This window comes from Gopherus flavomarginatus, chromosome 4 (genome assembly GCF_025201925.1).
Source record: "Gopherus flavomarginatus isolate rGopFla2 chromosome 4, rGopFla2.mat.asm, whole genome shotgun sequence".
Taxonomy (NCBI): Eukaryota; Metazoa; Chordata; order Testudines; family Testudinidae; genus Gopherus; species Gopherus flavomarginatus.
In genome coordinates this window covers 66507765-66531780 of record NC_066620.1, presented here as the reverse complement: position 1 = coordinate 66531780, position 24016 = coordinate 66507765, and the positions used below count along the sequence as shown (strand labels likewise).

At 49.4% G+C, this 24016-nt stretch overlaps 1 protein-coding gene across 3 annotated transcripts in view; it reads left to right on the top strand.

Moving 5' to 3' along the window:
* Positions 1-24016, top strand: part of SLC29A1 (solute carrier family 29 member 1 (Augustine blood group)) — a 201883-nt gene that overhangs the window by 4967 nt on the left and 172900 nt on the right. The window contains exon 2 of one of the 3 annotated variants that reach the window (XM_050950035.1): positions 9757-9919. The exons of 1 other annotated variant lie outside the window; for it this stretch is intronic. The gene's annotated coding sequence lies outside the window, so the exon portion shown is untranslated. Of the gene's footprint in view, positions 1-9756; positions 9920-19468; positions 19582-24016 lie in introns of those variants that run through there. One more of the 3 variants, XM_050950034.1, reaches the window with a different exon arrangement.

Here is a 24016-nt window from a genome sequence, read left to right as displayed (position 1 = left end):
AAAGGGATGGTGCAGCCCAGTGGTTCTAGCTGGGGCATTTCTCTCTGACCGGGCGGAGCTGTCACCATTTGCTAGGTGGTTGAAGTGAGAGAGACTGCTGTGAGACTGGGCCTTCCTGAGTCATGAGCACATCTCATGATATGCAAAGTTTCATGAGGTGAAATTAACAGGCATCAGGTTTAAAACAAACAAAAAGAAGTATTTCTTCACACAATGCACAGCGCATGGGACTTGTTGCCAAGGGATGTTGTGAAGGCCAAAACTCTAACTGAGTTCAAAAGAATTGGATAAGCTCCTAGAGGCTAGGTCCATCAATGGCTATTAGCCAGGATGGTCAGGGATGCAACCCCATTCTGTGGGTGTCCCTAGCCTCTAAATGCTGGGACTAGACAACAGGGATGGATCACTTGAAATTGCCCTGTTGTGTTCATTCCCTCTGAAGCATCTGGGAGCGGCCACTGTCACAGACAGGAAGGATACTGGACTGGATGGACCATTGGTCTGACCCGGAATGGACATTCTTATGTTCTTAAAGTCAGCAAGCCAGGGGCTGGCAACCAGGGAGCAAATGAGTGAAACGCTGCTAGGGAGAGAGAATCCTGTCCCTCCCTGCAGGCCTCTTGCTGGCCCCTCTGCAGAGTCCAGAAAGCCACATGTAATAAGAGCCGGGCTGCTCTGCAGCAGCCTTTAGCACAGAAATGTTCTTTATCTGAGGGTCTGAGATAAGGCTGTTCCCAACCCAGGATGGAAGGAGCTGCTAGCAGGGCCGTAAGACTCTGTGTCTCCTCGCTGCTGCAGACTTTGCTGTACTGTGCCCAGCATACAACATGCCAGGACTTTACTCTCTCTCCCAGCAAGCCCTATGGGATCACCCCACCAGGGCCATTTTCCCTGCACTGATGGGGTTGGGAGTCATCTTCCTTTGTCCCATGTTCGAGGCCATGCACTCTCCTGGGGTGTGTAGGGGAAGGATTGTTCCTCTGACAGACCCTTCTGTCCAGGACTTGGCAGGCTTTCATAACCACCTGCAGAGCCAAGCTGCAGAGTCTTCAGATCAGCTTCGTGGCCAGGTCTAACTTTGTGAGTAGACCCATTAAAGACAATGTGCTTAAAGTTAGACATGGCCTTAAGCCCCTCCCTTTGGTCTGTTGTATTGATATTAAGGGCGAATAGCCTTTGCACTGTTTGAACGTTAACTCACAAATAAAAAACATGTTCCTTAAACAAGCACAAGAAAAAAGCTTTCAGATTGATCTGCTTCTTCTGTCTTGGGGGCTGGGAAAAATAAAATAAAACAAAATAAGCCAAAGTGTGTTGAGGAGACAAGCTCTTTGGGTCTTTTTAAGTCTCTCTTTAAAAAACCCCAAGGGGAAATGGATGGTATAGTTTATCTTTCATTATTTTGTCTACCAATTATGTCTCATATTTGCCGCACTAATTTTAGTCTGTTGATTTCAGGGGTCATGTCTTGTTGTTGTTTGTTTAATTGAATTTTAACAGTCCTTAAATCATATCAGTTGGCTTTTTTCTGTTTAGACTAATTTAGTTCGTGTCTCTGGTTTTCTTGCATTCGTTCATAACACTTTAGTATTAAAAAAACTTGACTTATTTTCTGTAGTTAATTCCCAACCAAGCAAACAGAGTTATACATCATTGTAACAGTTTATAAAGTTTTACATACTTTTTACATTTAAGCTTACAAATAAAGTAGATTTTTAAGCCCAATAATTATAACAGTTCCTATCTCTTCCCACTCAGCTGTTGCAGGCAAGTCCCTTTTCCAGTGCTTGACTGGACTGTAGCATGGCAGAGATTGTTGGTGGGTTGGCGATAGCAACAAAAAGATACAGAGAGGATGTTTGCCTGCCATGTGTTACTAGTGCTCCCAACCTAAGAGCTGGCTAGGTTGCCAGTTACTGTTTAATCAGCTTTCAGCATTAGTATGGGAGACTTTTTCTCGTTTGTATCTGTCTAGGAGGAGATAGGACACATTCTTTTCTTGTTCTTGGGGACTTTGCTACTTTGATTCATGCCTTTGCCAGCTCAGGATTGGATTGTTGCATCACACTGCATCTTAAATCCCGGCAGAAGCTTGTGCTGTCCACTCAGTGGTGTATCTTGCTGGGAGCACCAGCCGACAGTGCTCCAGGATGCCTGCTGTGGATGTCTAGATGGAGTTTAAGACCAGGAAAGCCCCAGATGGCCCAGGACCTGCCTATTTAAGAGACTGCCTCTTCCCCATGCTGCAGTTGAGGTAGTGGCACTGCTCGGTATGAAACAGAAGGGGCAGAGGGCAGGGTATTCTCTGTACGGGCCTCTTGGCTGTGGAGTTCTCTTCCCCACCAAGTCCAAAATAGTCCAGGTCTGCTGACCTCAAGCTACACTGCAAAGGTCTTCTTTGGAGGAGGGGGAAATTGCTCAGGGTGCTATATGGGGAGGGCTGGGTGCTTTCCCTCATTTCTCCTTTGCTGTAAGAGTTGATCAATCACTTTTGGATGTTGCAGATTAATTCCTCCCTGTTTGTGATATGTTGTCATGGCACTGTACACATTGGCCTCTGTGCAGTGTTCTTGCTTGGGAGCATGCTAACATGGCTGAGATGATGGTAAAAATGTCAGGAGCCGCTAAGGCTGGGGAGCTCTCCAGCCATTTGGGAAATGTTTAATAACAGCTCAGCAGCTGCTTAGATCTAAAGAGAAAACATTTTCTGAAGCATCACGCATAAGATCTGCCTTTCCAAAACATGGATTAAGCATCAGCTTCCTCTGTTTAGACAAGATAAATACTGGAGAAAGATACTCAGGAGATCAGTTAACCTTTTAGAGCTCTTGTTTCAGGCTGTGTGCAGACTCAGGCAGGCGACTAGGGCTACATTGAAAGATTTTGTGCATAACCGTGACAGCTAGACACTTTATCTCTTTAAAATGAAAAGTAAGAGGCTGGAGCTTGAGTCTGTGGGGAGGGATAGCTCCATAGCTGCAGCATCTACAGGTAGTGTGGGTACAGCTTTCTCTGTTGTTAGGGGAGGTAGAGTTCTGTGTATTAGCAGTGAAGGGGAGAAGGTGTGGGAACACTGCTCACTACTACAGGCCTTTTTAAATCCGCTCTGTGTGTGTGATGCAGGAGAGGACCAGATATCCCTGGCAGGGAAGCAGGTTTGCCAGACCCAGCATCTGCAGGGCTGATAGCTGGGATGTCGGAGTCAGTAGCTTCAAATCCCTGCCCATCCCCAAACACAGGTGGCTCAGTGACATGATTGGATGGGAAGGCCAGAACTCAGGCATGCTGTCAGTGTTACATCCTGGCATTCCTGGTGGCAAAGCTTGTTCTGGGTTGAGCTAAGATCATGCTAACCCTGAACCCAGACATTGGTTTGTTCTAGTGCTGCCAAGGAGGGGGTGGGGGTGTCTTCCAGCCCCTTTCTCATCCTCTGGCTGTCAGGGCTGGCATTCAGCTGCTGGGACAGGCAGGTGATGAAAACACAGTGGTATAGTGTGTCTTGCCAGGGTCAGTCCGGGTTCCTCTGGCACCCTGCTACCCCAGGGCCATGTGCCGGCTTGGCAGGCCCTGGGCTGCAAGGTGCAGGGAGTAGTTACATAGGCGTGGTGCTGGATTTTGAGGGAGCAGCGCTCAGTGGGAATGGCTCATTCTGATTTTTAAAGGGCCGTAAATATGCCCAGAAGCCAAGGTGATGGGCACATTCTTAGAAATCTGTAAGAAGTCCCCATTTCTGGGGAGCTCATAGGCAGGGAGACAGTACTGCCATGCCAGCTACAGTGGCACCACCTGCACATAAGTGCATGAGGGCAGAGTGTGCACTGCTGCAGGTGCCATAAAATAGGGTTGTATGTGCCGTCCTGTGGGTCAATGGGAGCGGGCATGGAGTCTTGGGCTGGGGAGAGCTGCCATGGCAGGCAGGAATGGAGGTGAGGGGAGCTGACATGTGGTCTCGGAGTGAGGGAGGCCTCTGTGACAGCTCCCTCCTCCTGCAGAGGACTTGATCCTTCCCAGCCGTCCATCTCTCCCTCATTGTATTTGATGAGCCTGGCTGGCCTCCAGCAGCCACTCTCAGCAGAGAGCTCTGCTCCTTCTCAGCGCTCTGGCTCCAGCAGCTAAGGAGCTGGTGTTCACATGCACAGTGCACCTATTGAGTTGGTATGTCAAGTCCCTGCTCTGCCAGTGCCCTGTGGTGGGGGGCAGTGACATTACCACTAGAGTTCGATGGAATTCACTTGGGGCCTGACGAGCAAGGTGAGAAGGGCTTCCCTGTGGCTGAGGGGGCAGGGTCTGGGTGAGGGTAATGGATGGGAGGTGGGCAGCTTGGCTGTGGGTGTCGCTGTGCCACCAGCAGTTCATTCCCTCTGCACCTACCCCAGAGCAGCGGGAAGCTGGGAAACCCCATCGAGTTTCTCCTGGGGGCCATGTGAACATGGGTCACTCCTGGAACCACTCTACTAATGCAAGCCCATGTTATACATAAGGAGTTTGCTGGGGTCTCAGCTCCGTCCCCCCCAGGTGATGTATACGGGATCTCCTTCCCCTCTGCACCCTGCTGGGAGTGTGTAATGCCTGAGCAGTCAGCCACGTGGGCACTGGGTACACTCTGCTCTCGGCACCACAGCAGCGGGGCTGTCCCTCCGCAACCAGCCTCCCCCGCCTGGGGAAGTGGAGCCATTAGGCGGTTAATTATTGCAGTAGGAGGGAGTGAAGGTATGGCTTGCACTGGCAGGGGGCAGAGGCTGGGAAGAAGGGAATGTTAGAGGTGGAGGAGTGGCAAAGGGAGTGAAGAGTCCTGGGGGGGACTAAAGAAGCGGGTGTTGGGGTAGGGGGGTGGCAGGGAAGAGAGTGGCTGGGGAGGGAGGTACAGGAGGCTGCTGTCATGGAGGAGGGAGGCAGTGCAGGGGAACTGGGGAGGGAGGTACAAGAGAGGCTGCTGGCATGGGGAAGGAAGGTGGGGAGGGAAGTACAGGAGAGGCTGCTGGTGTGGAGGAGGGAAGTGGGAAAAGATCACTTCCAAAGCTGGCCTGTCCAGGTGAGGGCACTATAGACAGCACTCTTGGCAGAGGGGCAGTTGCTCCCCCACTGACCTGTGAACTGGGTGGAGTGGAAAGCCCCTTACAGGCTTTAGGGGGGCGGAGCCCCTGGCCATCAGCCCATGCCCTGCCTCCTGAGAGAGTGAGTGGCTGTCCCCTCACATCCATACAGGGGTGTCCTTCGGTCCAAATGAGTGTGGGAGGAGGAGTCTGGCCAGGAGCAATGACCATGTGACCCCAACAGTGTCAGCATTTAGGGGCCGTGCCCCTCAAAGCCTTTAACTCCCCCTCCTCCCCAGCTGTGCCAGACTGCTCTGGCGATTATAGTGACCACGGGCTCCCTGGAGCTGCCGTTTGGATTTAGCCTCCTGTCATGCCAGTCCCGCAGACCCAGGCTCTTCCCCCAATCCACGGGGCACTAGACACCCCTGAGCCTGGCCCTGCTGTAGGGCTGTGGGGAGGCAGCTGGGCTGAGCGGCCTAAGGGGGCCCCTTGCAGGGCCGCTCCCTGACTCACAGACAATGTGGGTTTGTGTGTGCCCGCTGAGCCGGAAAGGCAGAGCCCAAACCCCGCTGCCCCTCCCAGGACAGCAGGGATGGCTAGAGTCCCACAAGGCCTCACCCAGAGGGGAGCACTGGGCCAGAGGGGAGGGACCAGGACCTCGGGCCAGTGCGGGATGCACAGGGTTGGTATCCGTTAGTCTGTTTGAGCAGCCCGTCACTGGGCTTACTGCCTGGGGAGGCCTTCTGGGCACAATAGGCAGCGTGAACCATTGCGTCTCCATCTGCATCATCGGGGGCTTAGAGGCACAAGCAGGCTGCCTTGTCTATGCTCCTGTGGGGCACAGAAAGTGCTCTTATTCCCCAGAGGCTGTCTGGGGCACAGTGAGCAGCCCTGTCTGCATGCGGGGAGGGAGGGAGTCACAACAGTTGCTCTGCTTTTAGGAAGGGAATCATACATGCAGGTGCTTTCTGTCATTCCCCAGCAGAGGGCAGTCATCACATGCATTGGCTTTGCCACTGAGCCCTGTGAAAATAGTTATTAGTTCTGATCCCTGCTGCTGGAGCCAGGGCTGGGTATAGGCCCCCACAATACAGCATGGACCTTACCCTGCTTGGCTCTTAGCTAGGAGCTGTACAATAAAGCCAATGATAAAGGTATGAAAGGGAAACATGCAGGCTGACTCTGGAGGACCTTCTTGGCACTGAGCTGTGAATTGCCTCTTCAGAGAAGAAGGCCCTAGGCTGGACAGAGCTCTAGGGGGATGTGCTATAGGGCCTAATCCTGCCCTCCTTGGGAGAGATTAAGTGGAATCTACTGAGGCATCTCCCATCTCTGATTTCTCTGCTGATTTGAAGCCTCACTTTTACTCACAGCCTGCTCTAGGCAGCTGCTTCTAGCAAAAGCTTATTGGAGAGACAAGCAGGGGTGGAACTGTGCTGGCTTATGGCAGCTGAGCAGACCAGAATACTCGCCTGCGCTCAGCATTCAGCTAAAATAAATCTGTAGCCCTAGAGACTGTGAAGGAGAAAATTAAAATCACGACACAAATATCCGCAATGCCTGAGTCTGCAAAGAGCCTGATACTCATAGACTTTAAGGTCAGAAGGGACCATTATGATCGTCTAGTCTGACCCCCTGCACAATGCAGGCCACAGAATCTCACCCATCCACTTCTATAACAAACCGCTAATCTATGTCTGAGTTATTGAAGTCCTCAAATTGTGGTTTGAAGACCTCAAGCTGCAGAGAATCATCCAGCAGGTGACCTGTGCCCCATGCTGCAGAGGAAGGTGAAAAACCTCCAGGGCCTCTGCCAATCTGCCCTGGAGGAAAATTCCTTTCCGACCCCAAATATGACGATCAGTTAAACCCTGAGCATGTGGGCCAGACTCACCAGCCAGCACCCAGGAAAGAATTCTCTGTAGTAACTCAGATCTCATCCCATCTAACATCCCATCACAGACCACTGGGCATACTTACCTGCTGATAATCAAAGATTAATTGCTAAAATTAATTGCCAAAATTAGGCTGTCCCATCATACCATCCCCTCCATAAACTTATCAAGCTTAGTCTTGAAGCCAAATATGTCTTTTGCCTCCACTACTCCCATTGGAAGGCTGTTCCAGAACTTCACTCCTCTAATGGTTAGAAACCTTTGTCTAATTTCAATCTAAACTTCCTAGTGTCCAGTTTATATCCATTTGTTCCTGTGTCCACATTGGTACTAACCTTAAATAATTCCTCTCCCTCCCTAATATTAATCCTTCTGATATATTTAAAAAGAGCAATCATATCCCCCCTCAACCTTCTTTTGGTTAGGCTAAACAAGCCAAGCTCTTTGAGTCTCCTTTCATAAGACAGGTTTTCCATTCCTCGGATCATCCTAGTAGCCTGTCTCTGAACCTGTTCCAGTTTGAATTCATCCTTCTTAAACATGGGAAACCAGAACTGCACACAGTATTCCAGATGAGGTCTCACCAGTGCCTTATATAACGGTACTAACACATCTGTATCTTTGCTGGAAATACCTTGCCTGATGCATCCTAAAACCGCATTAGCTTTTTTAACAGCCATATCACATTGGCTGCTCATAGTCATCCTGTGATCAACCAATACTCTGAGGTCCTTCTCCTCCTCTGTTACTTCCAACTGATGTGTCCCCAATTTATAACTAAAATTCTTATTAATCCCTAAATGCATGACCTTGCACTTTTCACTATTAAATTTCATCCTATTACTATTACTCCAGTTTACAAGGTCATCCAGATCTTCCTGTATGATATCCTGGTCCTTCTCTGTGTTAGCAATACCTCCCAGGTTTGTGTCATCCACAAACTTTATTAGCACATTCCCACTTTTTGTGCTAAGGCCAGTAATAAAAAGGTTAAATCAGATTGGTCCCAAAACTGATCCTTGAGGAACTCCACTAGTAACCTCCTTCCAGCCTGACAGTTCACCTTTCAGTACGACCCGTTGTAGTCTCCCCTTTAACCAGTTCCTTATCCACCTTTCAGTTTTCATATTGATCCCCATCTTTTCCAATTTAACTAATAATTCCCCATGTGGAACCGTGTGAAATGCCTTACTGAAATCGAGGTAAATTAGATCCACTGCGTTTCCTTTGTCTAAAAAATCTATTACCTTCTCAAAGAAAGAGATCGGGTTGGTTTGGCATGATCTACCTTTTGTGAAACCATGTTGTATTTTGTCCCAATTACCATTGACCTCAATATCCTTAACTACTTTCTCCTTCAAAATTTTTTCCAAGACCTTACATACTACAGATGTCGAACCAACAGGCCTGTAGTTACTCGGATCAATTTTTTTCCCTTTCTTAAAAATAGGAACTATGTTAGCAATTCTCCAGCCGTACGGTACAACCCCTGAGTTTACCAATTCATTAAAAATTCTTGCTAATGGGCTTGAAATTTCATGTGCCATTTCCTTTAATATTCATGGATGAAGATTATCTGGGCCCTCTGATTTTGTCCCATTAAGCTGTTTGAGTTTGGCTTCTACCTCGGATGTGGTAATATCGGATGTGGTAATATCATATCCTCATTCCCATTTGTTTATCCTTCCATCTAGTTTGAACTGAATTAGCTCATATTACCACATCCTTCCATCATCCCTAAGCCTTATTAAAGACATAGCCTTCAATACCTGTACTCCAGTCATGACTGCTATTCCACCATGTTTCTGTTATCCCTATAATATCCGATTTCACTTCCTGCACCAGTAGCTCTAGTTCTTCCATTTTGTTACCTAGGCTCCTCGCATTAGTGTACAGACGTCTTAATTTTTGCTGTTTGGCTTCACTGACATTCTTTATTTGGTTAGGCACAGACATTCTACCACCAGTATCACCTATTAGACTGGTATCTACACTACCCTTCCTCTTTATGTCCATTCTTCTGCCCATGGCTGTATCCTTTCTTACTTTGTTTTCCTCCCTCTCAATGTTAAATTTCGGCTTGGTGATTACCTGGACATCTCCCAACCATCTCCCCCAAATTCTAGTTTAAAGCTCTCTTAATCAATTGGGCGTGGCTTCATCCTAGAAGTCTATTTCCCTCCTTACTCAGGTGAAGTCCATCCTAAGAGAACAGTCCTCTGTCCATGAATGTTTCCCAGTGGCCATACATCCCAAAGCCCTCCTTATAGCACCACTACCACTGCCTGAGCCATCTGTTGATCACCATAATCTTGTCACACCTTTGTTGCCCTTCTCTAGGAACAGGCAGAATCCCACTGAAGATCACCTGAGCCTCGATTTCCTTAAGCGTCTTCCCCAGCCTGGCATAGTCTCCTTTGATACGTTCCAGCGAGAATCTAGCCGTATCATTCGTTCCCACATGAAGGACAATCAATGGATTCTTTCCCACTCCCGTTAGGATCCTTTTCAGTGTCAGGTCCACATCCCGTATCTTAGCACCTGGCAGACAGCACACCCTTCTGTTCTCCGGATCAGCTCTAGTTACAGGCCTGTCTATTCTTCTCAGTAAGGAACCCCCAATCATGTAGACCTGCCTTTCCTGGTGACAGTGTGATTCTCTGGTCTATCCCCTGCTCCCACTGGCTGCAAGTCCTCTCGATTCCTATTCCTGATACTGGTGCTCTAGGACAAGTGAACTGCCCCCATTCTTCTCAGTAAAGTGTTAATTATGACGCAAGGTGAGGAGAGTGTAAATGTCAGGCTTGTTAACTATTTCACTTCAGGTTGAATCATGCTAGAAAGGAGAGGGAAGATCACACTGAAGAGCTGCACAGTCCACTGTGAGTGGTGATGCTAGTGGGTGGAACTGAAGCTGTGGGCAAAGCTTGGGAGAGGACTGTGACATACTCTTCCCTGGAAACAAACCAGCCCGCATAAATAAACCAGGTTAGTTTCCCAGCTCCCCTGCCACCTCTCCCTCACTTTGTGTTCAAATACAAAAGGGCCAAGCTCTGCTTTGAGCTGTCAAGGAGATATTCAGCCAGCCAGCCAGCTCCCCCTGGCTCTTTCACACGGAACCTCTAACCTTTCAGGTAATAGATGGGATGGTGGATCTGCCATGCCCATGGATCTCTGACTCAGCCTGGTAAAGTGAGGAGGTAAACATAAAATAATGCATCATCCCTGCTCTGTTCCCCCTCCCCAGAACCTAAGGACACACCAGGTGGCTGCTGTTGTTTCTTGGGTTGGTGTTTTTTAGTAGAGACACTTCTCGTATTGTTCATTTTTGTCTACAAATGAATCATCAACAGATGTTAAAGTCTCATTTTTAACCCAATTCCTAGGCTCCTGCTTGTGGGTTTATTTCCCATGGTCAGCAACTAGCTGGCAATTGAAATAGTTCCAGCGCCACTTATGTATTTCTTGGAACAGCTGATTACAATACACATACCCCCGTCCCCTTTTTGATAAGAACAGCAGTGAAAAGGCAGTCATTTTCTGCCTCTGTAGGGACATGCAGAGTGTGGTTCTGCTCCAGATCCACCCTTTCGTCATGGCTATGCCCTGAGCCCCGCTCCTGGCCACCCCTTTCTGTTTTTAACAAACTCTCTGTTGGTTTCTCAGCAGCCCCTAATTCTCCGCGCTTTCACGGCTGGTGATTTAAGTGGCTGCATCCAGTTCTGAGGTGGGAAATGCCTGTTACACCACCCAACCCATTTCCCCCAGAGCTGGGGCAAGACTAACGTTCCAGTTTCAGGATCAAGGCAGGAGCTGCTGCTGCAGACTAGTGCTTGATCTGCTGTGGGGATTCAAAGCTGTGCAGGGCTTCAAGGGGGCAGCTACCCTACACTGAATGTGGTAAATGAGCGTTCTTGCCCATCCAGCAGCTATATCCCTGTTACTGTCTTCACCACGGCAGCATGGCGTGCTCTGCAGTGCACAACTGGTGGTGTTAAGACCAAGTGTGCTTGGGAGACTAGATTCTGGGTCTCCTGCTGGCAGTGAGGGATTAGCTCAGCAAGCTGACCCCAGATGTGTTAGAGAGGCTGCAGCCAGTGAGGGTTTCCCCCATGCCCAAGGATGCAGACCATGGCAGAGTGTCTTGCTTGGCTGGTTTTATGGTGTTGTTTTCGTGTTAATGGGACACTAATGACGCAATTCCTGTGCTTCTGCCTTTGTTCTCACAGAGCCCTTTGCGGCAGAGTGACCCCTTGGCATCCTGCGGATAGCTGCCAGGGCCTGGGAGCTTAGAACAGGAAATCCACTTGGAGAAGCCCTGAATGGATTTAGTGCCAACAGGTGCCAGGTTGAGCTCTGCAGATGGATGGCCTCTATGCACAGAGCAGGGGACTTGCTGTAGTGTTTCTCATCCCTGCTCTGCAGGGACCCTCTCTAGACAGGAGCTCCATCTTAGTGGTTCCTTGGCCTCTGCGGAAACTGCCAGCAAATGGTCCAATAAGTGCCAACAGTGATGGTGGGTTATGTGCCATGGACACATGTCCACTGGGAACTGGGCTGAGAACCCACCAACTCACTTCACATGTGGGCCCTCGAACATCTGTCAGAAGGGGACAACTCAATCACTGCTGACTGCAGCTATAACTGGAATCAGCAGTAGCTTAAAGCAGGGGTAGGCAACCTATTGGACGCCTGCTGAAGGTGGCATGCAAGCTGATTTCAGTGGCACTCACACTGCCTGGGTCCTGGCCACCACTCCGGGGGGCTCTGCATTTTAATTAAATTTTAAATGAAGCTTCTTAAACATTTAAAAAAACGTATTTACTATACATACAACATTAGTCTAGTTATATATTAGAGATTTATAGAAGAAGACCTTCTAAAAATCTTAAAATGTATTACTGGCACGCGAAACCATGTATTAGAGTGAATAAATGAAGACTCGGCACAGCACTTCTGAAAGGTTGCTGACCTCTGTCTTAGAGGATAATGACTCCTTGCCCCCAGCCTCTTATGCTCTCCAGTACCTTCTAAACTGAGCTCTGTTTTGGAACAAAATGATGGGAGGGGTGACCCCAGGACTTCTTGGTGCCAACTGGCAAAGGGCGTGGGAATGCATAAGAGTTACAGGCTTGTGATTCCCCATTTGTAGGTGTCTATAGATCCCTGTCTCTGCTACTCTTGTCTATAGAGGGGAGGGGTGCTAAGCAGCCCCAGACTATGTTACAACAGCAATACTAGGTTTTGCCTGTGCATTGGGGAGCAAGCAGGTCTTCACTAGCAAGCAAAGTTTAGTAGCTAAAGAGGTTTGGAAGTCTAGATGCTTGGTTCTTTTCCAGGCTCAGTAAGGGAATATTGTCATGTTCTTAGAGCGGGAGACTGATACTTTAGAGCTCCTGGATTTTGTTTCCAGTTCCGCCACTGGCTCATTTGTGTGACATTGGGCAAGACGTTTCATCTCTCTGCGCCTCAGTTTCTCCATCTGTCGCCCCAGGATAGTGCTCATACTCTACATGTTATCGAGGGGTTGTGAGGGTTAGTTAATGAATGATTGTAAGATGCTTCAGATCTCCAGACCAAAGTTTCTATATGGGTGCAAAGTGTAAAGGATTCTAAACACACTGAGCTCATACAAATATTGACCAGCTCCCAGGGACCCTAGAAATCAAATGTTGGCCAAGGAGAGAAAAGTAAGTCTTGAGATTATCTGGTGTATTGCCCAACGTCTAGGGCAAATCCAATTTTCTGCTGCGCCCCTCAAAGACAGGTGTTTGTTTTTTCCCTTTGGATTTTGTTACTTAAGTAGAAGACACTGAATGGCTGAAAACAAATGAAGCTTTCATTAAACATTTTGCAGGAAATGGGATGTGTAAAAGGAGATCATGTAGCACATTTATTTATGGAGTTAAAAAAAATAGCTGAAGGGGAAGGATACAGATGGCCCATTTGTGAGGAGTTTTCTGTCCAACGCTCCGCACTTTGGAAGGTTTTGGAAGCTCCAGTGTGCTGGATCATGGCTCTGGTGCAAGCAGGATTGGCATGTAGCTGTGCCACCCTAGAAGCAATGCAGGGGGAGGTTTTAGAGAGGAACAGCATCCTCTTTGCTTCCCCTGTGCTCTAGATTTGTTGCTGGCCTGTAGCAGAAGCAAATTGTGATGGCACTATGAGGATTCAGCTGTGTTAATGAGAACATTACAGGGGCTAGAGCCAACGCACTGCCCTGCCCTGCCCCACCCCAACCATCAGGTCAGGAAGGAGTAGTGGGTACACCACCCCGTTATGCCTGTGTGTCTTCCCTAGGGAGGCTATGCAGGGATATAAGAGGGGCTCTTACTTCCCCTTAGGCTCCAAGGCAGCGATTGTAATCCAGGGCACAGTTTAGCTCAGTGTGCGGTAGCTATGATTTGTAAAGTTCTCAGTGCTGATTCCTGCACAAAGCTCTGGTTTTCTCCAGGTTTCTGTGGGTGTTTGTTCCTACCAAATAGCTTAGACGCTGTGCTGTGAAGGCGCGTGAATCATTTCTGTTTTTGTTTTTTTTTTTTTTTGGTCAGTGACTGAGATATTATTGGAAAGGTATTTGGCAAGACCGTAGCTGCTCAAGCCAGGGCTCCTAGCTGCATGTGGATTAGGTGGAGTCACAAGATACAGGGTGATTCATCTGTCTTGTAATGAAAACCCTGCCACATGGACTGCAAGTCACCAGTTACACTTCAGATCCAGGGCTACTTAACAGAATTAGCGTCACCTTCTTCAAACGCACTCCTGTGTCGTGCGGTGATGTGAGTTACCCGACAAAGGCAGCGATGTTCGTAAATATCACTAAGCGGATCCTGCCCTGAAATGACTTTCAGTTCACCTTACTGAGTGAAGCCTGCTTCAGTTCTGCCTTTGGCAGTTGCCAGAAGTTGTCGTTTCCTGAGTGGAGTTTAAAGAAGTAGCCCAGCCGTTTGGGTTTTCATTCTTGGGTAAGTTTTCATTACAACACTGACTTGCCTACCTGCCTTGCAGTGCTGTTGTAGCCGTGTTGATCCCAGGATATCAGAGGAACGAGGTGGGTGAGGTAATATCTTTTATTAGACCAACTTCTGTTGGTAAGAGAGACAAGCTTTCCAGCCACACACAGCTCTTCTTCAGGTGTAAGCACAAAAGCTTGTGTCTGTCTCCAACGGAAGTTGGTCCAGTAGAAGATATTACGTCACCCAAGGCCCTGCTCCTGCAGTTAGATCCACAGGGGCCAAGGATTTGCCTGAACAGATCCAGTTGCAGGATCAGGGCCTCTGTGTGCATACAGCACTTTGAAGATGAAAACTGCTATGTCCTTCTGTCATTTCCTACACGGTGCTGGGCTTGTATCTCCTAGTGGTCACTGGTGGCTGCTGTGCGATTTGACACTAATGTATTTTAAGCCTAAAGACTCTACTGAAGGGAAATTAATTCCTGTGCTTGGAAGCTCTGGCGTCTCTTGCAAAGGTCTATGAATGAATTAGATTATGTTTGTCGAGCACTTTGAAGCTTGAAAGCACTAAATACAGTGTTGATTGTGAACCCGTTGGGGAACACGGTAGGTTATAAACATCCAGTCCTGAAGTAGAAATTTCCTATAACATCCTCCCAGATGGAGGTGGTGTCTCCCTTCCCCTTGCATTCTGACTGTTCACATCCCTGAGAGCACTCGCTTCCTGAAATTACAGGGGCACGAATAACAACTTTGTGGATGACTTGCTCAGAGTGTCTGTGGAATCTACAGCAAATTGTTACCTTGGATTTTTGCTTCAGTTTACAGTTCTGAGCCCTGAGTGCAGAGGTCTCAAGAGGACATGCGGTGCCTGATCTACAGAAGGGCTGAGCACTCATAGAGTTCAGTGGGACCTACTGGTGCTTCTCAGACCCATTGCGCTTGAAACAGAAGGCAAATTAAGTTAGAGATCATTAACTCAGGTTCGCTGAAGCGCAGGGACAAGTCTGTGTCTGATCTTTTTTGTTTCTGGTGGTTTCTGAGTCCTTTTTTTAGGTTCTGTCTGTCTTTACTCCCACAGAAAGATTTTTCCCTGACAGAGTTTCCATCATTCAGGACATGTCAATCAACAGGGGAGAACGCTCTGAGAAGTAGGCTATAGAACAGGCTCCATACACTCCTGGCAAGATGGGTCTGAATTCTGCAGCATGACCCCTTGATTCTGCAACGTTCTGATGTAGCAGATGGGAGATGCGTTAAGAGCTTCATTTACGTGAGAAAAGAAGGCTTTTAGTAACTTGGATCTGAAATGAATAATATCCTCAGATCAGCAGTCCCTGTGTTGTTTATTTTATGCTGTCCCTACCTAATTTCAATGTGCCACACAGTTTTATACTGAAATACATAACTGCATCAATGAAGTAGTCAAGGGGCAGCTGTGGAGGTGGTTTGATACTGTGGGATAAGGACGTTACCTGAATGCCTCTGCTAAAATTATAGCAGTAAATTAGATAACAATGTTGATTTCTAATTTCGCCATGACTAGGTCTCAGAGTCAGTGCCTCATTGAGGTGAATAGGTGGTTCACCTCTCTCTGAGCTATTGATTCAGGCTGTTTGCAGATTCAGGCATCACTGCTTTGGTTACATTTGGATCATATTTTCAAGGCTTTTTTGCAACTGTAAGGGCTACAAACATATTTTCTTTTCTTTAAATGAAAGTGCAGTGCTGGAGCATGATTCGTCAGCCAGGGCTGGATTCTGGAACATATTCCATAGCTGCAGAAGTCTGACTGCAGAGAGTAATCTTGCCCTAGGAGATGGAGACGCTGGCATCTACTGGAGGTTTTTCCATCTCTAATTTCTGTCACCATCTGAAGCTGACGAAAAGTTGAATTTTTTGGGGGGGAAGGATGTTTCTTAATAACATAAGACAGCTGCAATAGAGGGGATTTTCGATAAGTAGCAGCAGTTGCAACTTCCGTTTCCTGCCATTGCTGTTGGTCTTCTGACCTCATTGTCCAGTTGATTTACACATAGGAAGGGGTGCTGTATACTGAGAGCATCTGATTACTTTTGTGTGTCAGTTTCTAGGACATGAGCAGACATTGCTTTTATTACAATGGTGTGTTTGGAGCCAATATACTCTAATCAGTTCAATCACTGTATATCAGCTGGAAATAAGACTGATTTGTGTTTGCTCTGACCAATGCTTGGATTGGACTTGGGTTTGTGGTGAGACAAAGTAACTGATTTCTCTGATGTGCCCCATATAAGATTTGATTTAAAAAAAAAATTCTAGATCTCATGATTGCAAAGGTGACCTCAATGGCAGGCCATCTAAGTCTGTAGACAGGTAACTTGAAACAATAGCTCTCTAGGAGTAATGACTAACCTATATATATGGGGTAAGGGGGTTAACCCTAGTGATGGTTGAATACAAGTATCTCTCTATTGTGCACCCTGTAGGGTCAACCCCTACAATGGCAGAGAAGGAGGTGGACAAATTGGAGAGTCCAGAGGAGAGCAAAAAAAAAAAAAATTGGTCAGAGGTTTGGAAAACCTGACTTATGTGGAAAGTTAAAAAACTTGGGCATGTTTAGTCTTGATAAAAGAAGATTGAGGGAGGGACCTGACCTGGTAACACTCATCATATAAGTTATGTGCTGTTATAAAGAGGACAGTGACCAGTTATTCTCCATGACCTACCTGAAGGTAGGACAAGAAGTACTTGACTTAATCTGCAGCAAGGGAGATTTAGGCTAGATAATAGGAAAACCTTTCTGTCTATAATGGTAGTTAAACTCTGGATTAGGTTGCCAAGTGAATCTGTGGAATCCCTGTCACTGGAGATTTTTTAAGAACAAGTTAGACAAACACCTGTCAGGGAGAGTCTAGGTATACTTGGTCCTGCCTTAACATGGGGCTGGACTGAATGATCTCTTGAGGTCCCTTTTCTACATGTCTATGATTCTATAATGCATTTAGAGTAGGTGCTAAGTAGTATTTCTAATGGGGATAGCTAACTCAGTTTAAGAATATACCTTTTTTTTCTAGTCCAGACATACTCTAAGGGGCAAGCCTCAGCAAAAAGGCCTTGCCTAGACTAGCTTTATGATGTGATATTCGCTTGCTGAAGCGTGACCTACACACATTTGGGCGAGGGCTGTGTTTTTGTTTTGCTAATATAGTTACACTGGTGCAACCCCTCCTTGTGGATGTAGTTATGTTGGTGTAAAGGTGCCTTTTACCAGTGTAGCTTATTTCCATAAGAAAGGGGAACAACTATACTGGTCTAAAGCACATTTATACGCAGATGGCTGTGTCACACTAGGAGGTTGCACTCCACCACTTGTACCAGTATAGTTAAAGTGATACAATTAGGGTATGTCTATACGTCCAGTGCGGCAGTGGCGCAGCTGTACCGATACGGTGTCACTTATGTCTCTCAGCGGGGTGGAATAACATAAATTTTGCCGACATAGGCTGTAATGTAGACATAGCCCTGGTGTGTAACCAAGGCCTAACTAGCCCAAGGCACACTTCCTTTAACACGTTAAAACTGCTTGAATTAAAGCCGAGGCCTAATTTACACTAGGAACTTACATCGGTATCACTGTGTCTGTAAGGGGTGTGAAAAACCTGGGTGTAGACAGCACTAGACTGATGGAAGAATTCTTCTGTCGATCTAGCTACTTCCTCTCAGGAAGGGGGGGAGGATTAACTATGCTGATGGGAGAACCTCTCCTGTCGGCAGAGGTAGTGTCTGCACTGAAGGCTGCAGTGGCGCAGCTGCTCCTCTAGCATTTTAAATGTAGACATAGCCTTAGTTTCTCTGCCCTCCAGCGTGTGCTAATCTCACACCTTAGCTCCTTGTCTAGACAAAGTCTGAGACAGAGTGAGCATACGTGTTCCAGTGCTTTGGGAAATGTATTGCAACATGCACCCAGCCTGGGGACAGCCAACGTGGGACGTCAGCCAGAAGCTGAACTGATCTGATGAGGTAGGCAGAGACTCGCACCGGGGAGGTTGTGCGTAGAGGGTTGGGCTCCATCAGTCCATGCCACTTGGTTTTGAAGAACAGTTTTCTGAAGCAGAGGAAGGATGGTTTATTGGTTCAAGCACTGGCTTGGGAGCCAGGAATCCTCTGCCCTGACTCACCGTGTGACTTTACACAAGTCATTGTCCCCATGTGCTATAGTTTTCCCCATCTGCAAGCTGAGGAGCAGGATGCTAAACCACACAGCAGGCCTGCAAAGCTAAATTCATTGATGTCTGTAAAGTGCTTTGGGATCCTCACATGGAAGGGGCCAAAAATGGGCAGAGCAGTCATTATCGAGTGATGCTAGAGCAGCCGTTTGGAGTAGCAGCGACTCTGAGAAACAGTTCTGCTCCTAGTCCTGTGCATTCCTCTCCCTGACTGATGCATGCTGGGGACAAGGATGAGAAAATAAGCTCTTTGCCCCTTTGGAGGCTTCTTGCTCCTCTGCATGAGGGCTGTAGTGGAGATGGCAGTGCTCTGACCCTCAGGATTCTAAGCTCAGCTGGAGAATAAGACCAGGAGTAGCAGGTGAGGGGGCAAAGAGCTTGTTTCTGTGCCGAGGCCCCTGTGCAGCGCACAATGAATGAAGAGGAGGAAGCCAGCTTGATTCCCAGCAGAACTTCTAGGAGTTATTGGTGGCTCACCAGTCTCTGGAATGATAAATACACCCTGGCATCTCCTGGCTCCTGCTGCCTGTTTAATAGGCACCCAGGACAGAGTGGGGTTTATTGAAGAGGAGAAGGGCCCTCTGCCAAGGGCTGTGGTGCCTGGCAGACAACTCAAGAGCCTTGTTAAGATTCATCCCCAGCCTTGGAAATATCCATGACCCACTTTGGGCCCTGGGCCGGCTTCTGAGTGGAGGAGACTGCACCTGGTGCCTTGCAAAGGGGAAGAGCAAGGAACCCTTTAATGGGTGGGCAGCAGAGAACAAGGGAGGGGGTGGTGCCCGCCAGGGAGGAAGGACTGCTGGTTGGGAGGAGAGGGGATTGAACAGCTAGGGAGGGTGCCAGCCATGAAGCGGAGAGGAGATGGGTTGGAGGGGGATAGAGGAAGGTGCCAGCCATGAAGCGGAGGAGATGGGTTGGAGGGGGATAGAGGAAGGTGCCAGCCTGGAGCAGAGGTGGGGTGCCAAGGAAGGAGAGGGCAGAGGGAGGGTATCTGGGGAAGAAGAGGAAGGTGCCAGGGGCAGTGAGGGTACCGGCCTGGAGCCGAGGGAACGGGAGGGCGCTGGGCTGAGCCTGGGGGAGGAGAGGAAGCAGGGGCGGCTCCAGGCCCCAGCCCAGGCCAAGCGCGTGCTTGGGGCTGCATGCCGCGGGGGGCGCTCTGCCGGGGCGGCAGGCAGGGTGCCTGCGGAGGGTCCGCTGGTCCCGCGGCTTCGGTGGACCTCCCGATGGAGCCGAGGCACCAGGGCACGTCTGCGGGAGATCCGCGGGACCGGCGAGCTGCAGAGCGCCCCCCGCAGCATGCCGCCGTGCTCGGGGCGGTGAAATGTCTAGAGCCGCCCCTGGGAGAAGGCGGGCAGTGGGCGGGGCCGGACCAGCCCGGTGTCTACATGTAGGTCTCTCCATCACTTTGGCGCTCAGCAGCAGCCAGCAGCGCGGGAGCGGACGGAGGGCGAGTCGGAGCGTGGCCACTCGGAGCCGTCCAGGAGCAGGTTGGTGATGCTGGGGCAGCAGCCCCCTTCCTGCGCCGCTGCCACCGCACCGGGGCAGGCGGGAGTTCAGCCGGCGAGGGGCAGACTGCGCGCTCCGGGGAAGCCGAGTCCCCGGCTCATCCCCTGGTAGGAGAGGAAGGGCACCGGATCCCGGTGGGGCGAAGGGATCTGACCCGCCTGCCTGGCTCGTGGATGAGCGGGGGTGGGGGAAGGCGAACTGCTCCTTGCCCAGCGCAGGGATCCCTGGCACTGGCGATGGGACAGCGGGTGTTGCGGGTCCCGCCCCCCCCCTTCTCACAACCGGCTCCCCCGTCTCTCATGCCAGCCACGTGTAAATCTTCTTCCTGGGGTAACAGAAGCAGATACTTTCCTGGGCGTGTGTCCTAGTTCACCATCGGTGTCATCGCTTGGACGCATGAATGTCCCAGGCACAATAATCTGGCGATACCCGATGAACTGGGCACGAGTAGGGTGGTGCCAGTTGTCAATTCCTTGGAACAGGGCAGGTCGGTAGAACGTGTTTGGGAAGTGTTTTTCCTGAAGCTGAGCACCATGGTCATTAATCCCTGCGGGGCTGCTCCCTCTCAGAGGTGGGGCTGAATGTCCCTGTAATGGTTACTCCTGGGGTGATGGGTGAGGGATGGTGCTGGTGTCCCACCTGCACCCTGCAGCTTGGCCCAGATGCGGGACTTTACCATGTACACCCTTGGCATTGGGCAGGGTGGATGTCTTCAGTACCCACGATGGGGGCGACTGTTTGGGGCTGCTCAGGTTACAGCTCTTATGTCTGTAGTACCAGCCAGTGTGTGTGGCACTTTGCAGACATGCAGGATTAAGACAAGGTCTCAGCCCTGAGGAATATACAGTCTGCCTTGGGCAGATCCAGCCCAATAAGGAAGCAGGCAGTGCTGGAGGGGAGAGCGGTACTGGAAAGGGAGGCAGAAGAAGGAAGCTCTGAAGGAGGGTTGGTGTATGGGACTAGGGAAGCTGCTGCATTCTGATGGCTGCAGAGAGCTACAGCGCTCTCTCTGTAACCCCTTTGTCTCATATTGAGTCCAGTGGGTTTGGAAGGTTCTTGTGTAAGAGGAGCTGGAGGATGGGCTAGGGTAGCTCCCTGTATCTGGCTGTGCTGCCTCATCTCTTGCACTCCCCCTGGTTAGTGGCTGTAGGGGGGATGGCCAAGGCAGGAATTGCTCTGAATGGAGTGATGACACCATGGAAATTTTTAGTGAGCATCTCTTTTCCTGAGAGTGACAACTGCATTAACAGTGAATCTGATAGGAGCAGTACCAGAGACAGCCACGCTGGACCCTGCGTCCACCGTTCCTTAATAGACTTTATAGAAGCCAGATAGGGGCATCCCAACCTTACTGGGCACTAGTGCCAGTTCAGCTGACTAAGATCTCAGTTGTACCAGCCATTGCCCACTGTCTGCCTTTGAATGGGGCACCTTCAAGCTGTGAGTTGGTAGGGGGTGGTGACCAGGTTCTAGGGCCTGGTGCTGAGACTCATCACTGAGATCCTGGGTAAATGAGTCTCAACCCCCAATCCCACGCCTGATGGGTTCCCTTGGGTTAGAGGCATGCAAGTCATTCAAATGTCACAGCTGGGATGTGCTTCCCTTTTCATCCCGAGCAGCAAGCTGCTTCCCTAGGCCAGTCCCTTGAGCTGCCTGCTCCAGCCAGCTTCCTCATTGTCCAGGGTCTATGCCAAAACATGAAGTCTCCAGTCTCTCTTGTGCTGCTCCCCCTGTCTCTGTGGCAGCAGCTAGCTCCTGCCCTAAATAACATGAGTTTCTCAGGGCTTATCTTCACTCAGTTAACTTGAGTCCTGTCCACACAACCACAACCCTGACTGGAGTGGGGCCTGTCGGGGTATAGGCTAAAGCTTGAGTGAGCAAAACTCATCAGTTGCTAACGTGACTGTTCTGTAATGTGAGCACAGGCTAGCTCCACCCAGGTGCTGCTAGTCCTCCAGTGCCTTCCCACAATTCACTGGGAAAGAATTCAAAGAGCGGCTCAGCTTACTGCAGCACAAGGAGCCATGGGAAACAGCCCCAGCAATCATAGGGCTAGTCTACACTACAAAGTTAGGGTGACCTAGCTATGTCACTCCAGGGGTGTGAAAAATTTGCTCCCCTATGAGACGTGTTCAAGTTGACCTAAGCCCTGGTGTAGACACTCCTAGGTCGATGGAAGAATTCTTCTGTACATCTACCTGTTGCCTCTAAAATGGGTGGATTTACTGCAGTGATGGAAGAACCTTTCCCGTCACTGTAGTAGTGTCTACATCACAGTGGTCTGACTGCAGTTGTGCTGTTGTAGGGTTTCTAATGTAGGTGAGTGAGTGCAGAGCCAATGAAGACACAGCAGCTGGCATGTTATGTCATAGTATGGCTGCCATCACTCAAGCTAGGCCAACTCGAGAGGAGTAACTTGAGCCTAGATCACTCGAGTTAGCTCTGCAGGGAAGACAAACCTTCAGAAATCGGAAATGGGTGAGAAGGAATCTGCTTCAACCCACTCAGCAGGGCTGGGATCCCAGGCACAGGAAGTGAGGAGCTTGGGTCTTGCAAGGTGTCCCTGGGCCTCCTCCCCTTCCAAAACTATTTAATGAGAGGAGGAATCCTGCCACGAGGAAGTAATGCTAGTACCTCATTATCTCCTGGGTGAGGACGTTAATGAATTTGCTAGCTTTTGAGGATCAGCATTATTGTTCAGTCACTTGAGGACTCGGCCTGGCCTGGCCTGGCCTTACTATGACTTCCTGGAAGCCAGAGCACATGGAGCCGGGCCTCCTACATGCAGTCCAGAGTCTTCCACTTTCTGCAGTTAGCCCCACATCCTAGGTTGCCCAAGCAGGAGGGAGCTACTGGCTGTGACACAAAGGGGAGCTTTCAGGGCTATGGAGCCTGGACTGCCAAGGAGTTGGGAGCTGAGGCTTTCAGGTTCCCATCAGCTTCCCAAACAGCAAGGAGCCAGATGGGCTGGGGGCAGCAAACCAGAACCCTGCCTGCGTTCTGTGGCACCTTCAGTGAAATGGAACCATCTCCCCAGAAAGCTTAGATTTTGACAAATCGGCATTCTGTGATGGAAAGCCAGTCCCACGGATAATTTCTGACCAGCTCTAGTTGGGAGTGAAGTTCACAAGGTGGGGAAACCGGGATGTGCAGAGGGAAGAGAGGAGAACACACAGGCAGGGAAGAGGGAGAGAAACAAAGGAAGGGGGGGGGGGGAAGAGATAAATGAGTCAGAAATAGTCATGGCTCTAAAAGGGAACGTGTTCTCCCACTGAGTGTTGCTGGGCAAACAATTGATCATCACACAGCTTGCTTAGTACATAAGGGCATGAGCTCCCTTGATCTTTGTTCAAACCATCCCTAGGAGAGCATCGTCTTAACCTCACACCTCAGCCCAGAATTAAAATGGAGTTCACCCATCTCCGCAGTAAGTTAACACCTTTGCCACAGATCTCGCAGGCCGGCGCAGAACCTGAACTGTGCCACCTTGCCTGGCTTCTCCAGTTGCTTGCACTGTTCCAGCTGGAAGTGAGATCTGAGTGTGCGCCAATGGCTCACCCTGTTTAAGTACTACAGGGAGAGCCCAGCTATTTCCGTCCACCCTGGAAGCCAGATAACGCAGTGCTGCTGCGGGAAGGTCTAGTCCCTACCGCTGGGTGGAACAGGAACTTTCTGTTCCACAAGCCTGCCTTCCAAAACAGCTCACCCTGAGATCCGCCCCCAAGAGCAGATGGAGATTCTCCCAGATGCCTCTGGATTTGCTGCAGCATGTCTCTATCATCCCACCAGCCTGTGGTAGAGATTCCCTAGGGAAACAGACACTCCATCCTCTGAGATACCTATAACTATTCTCCAGGGGAATTTTCCATGTCTAGACCATAGAGACGCATCCTGGCCCTCTCTTCCTGGTCTCTGCTGAGCTGGGAGCACAGGAGAACTGCCAGTTCTGGTTTCCAACCAGCTGCGTCTGATTCTGGCGCCAGGATGAAGGCAACGCCTTTTTCTTCCTAGAATGTCTTGCATCAGAATCCAGATGGGGGTTTGATGCCATTTCTGGTGAAGCCAGCTGCTGTGGTACTCCCATGGTATTGCTCTGTGCATTACATGGGGATTTTATTTTTGGAGAGCCTAGTGCTATGTTCCAAAACGTCTGTTAGTCTATAAGGTTCCACAGGATTCTTTGCTGCTTTTACAGATCCAGACTAACACGGCTACCCCTCTGATATAGTGCTATAGGATCTCCCATCCCTTTTTTGGTGCCTGCAATAAGCCTGCAGTTCTCTCTCTGACAGTCACAACCCCATCAGCTCTCAGATGCTAAGGAGTGCTCGCTGTAGGTGGAGGACTCACGGGCGTGACTCTGTATGTGGCAGGCTTTCTCAAAGTATGGAACTCAATAACCTAGTATACGTTAGG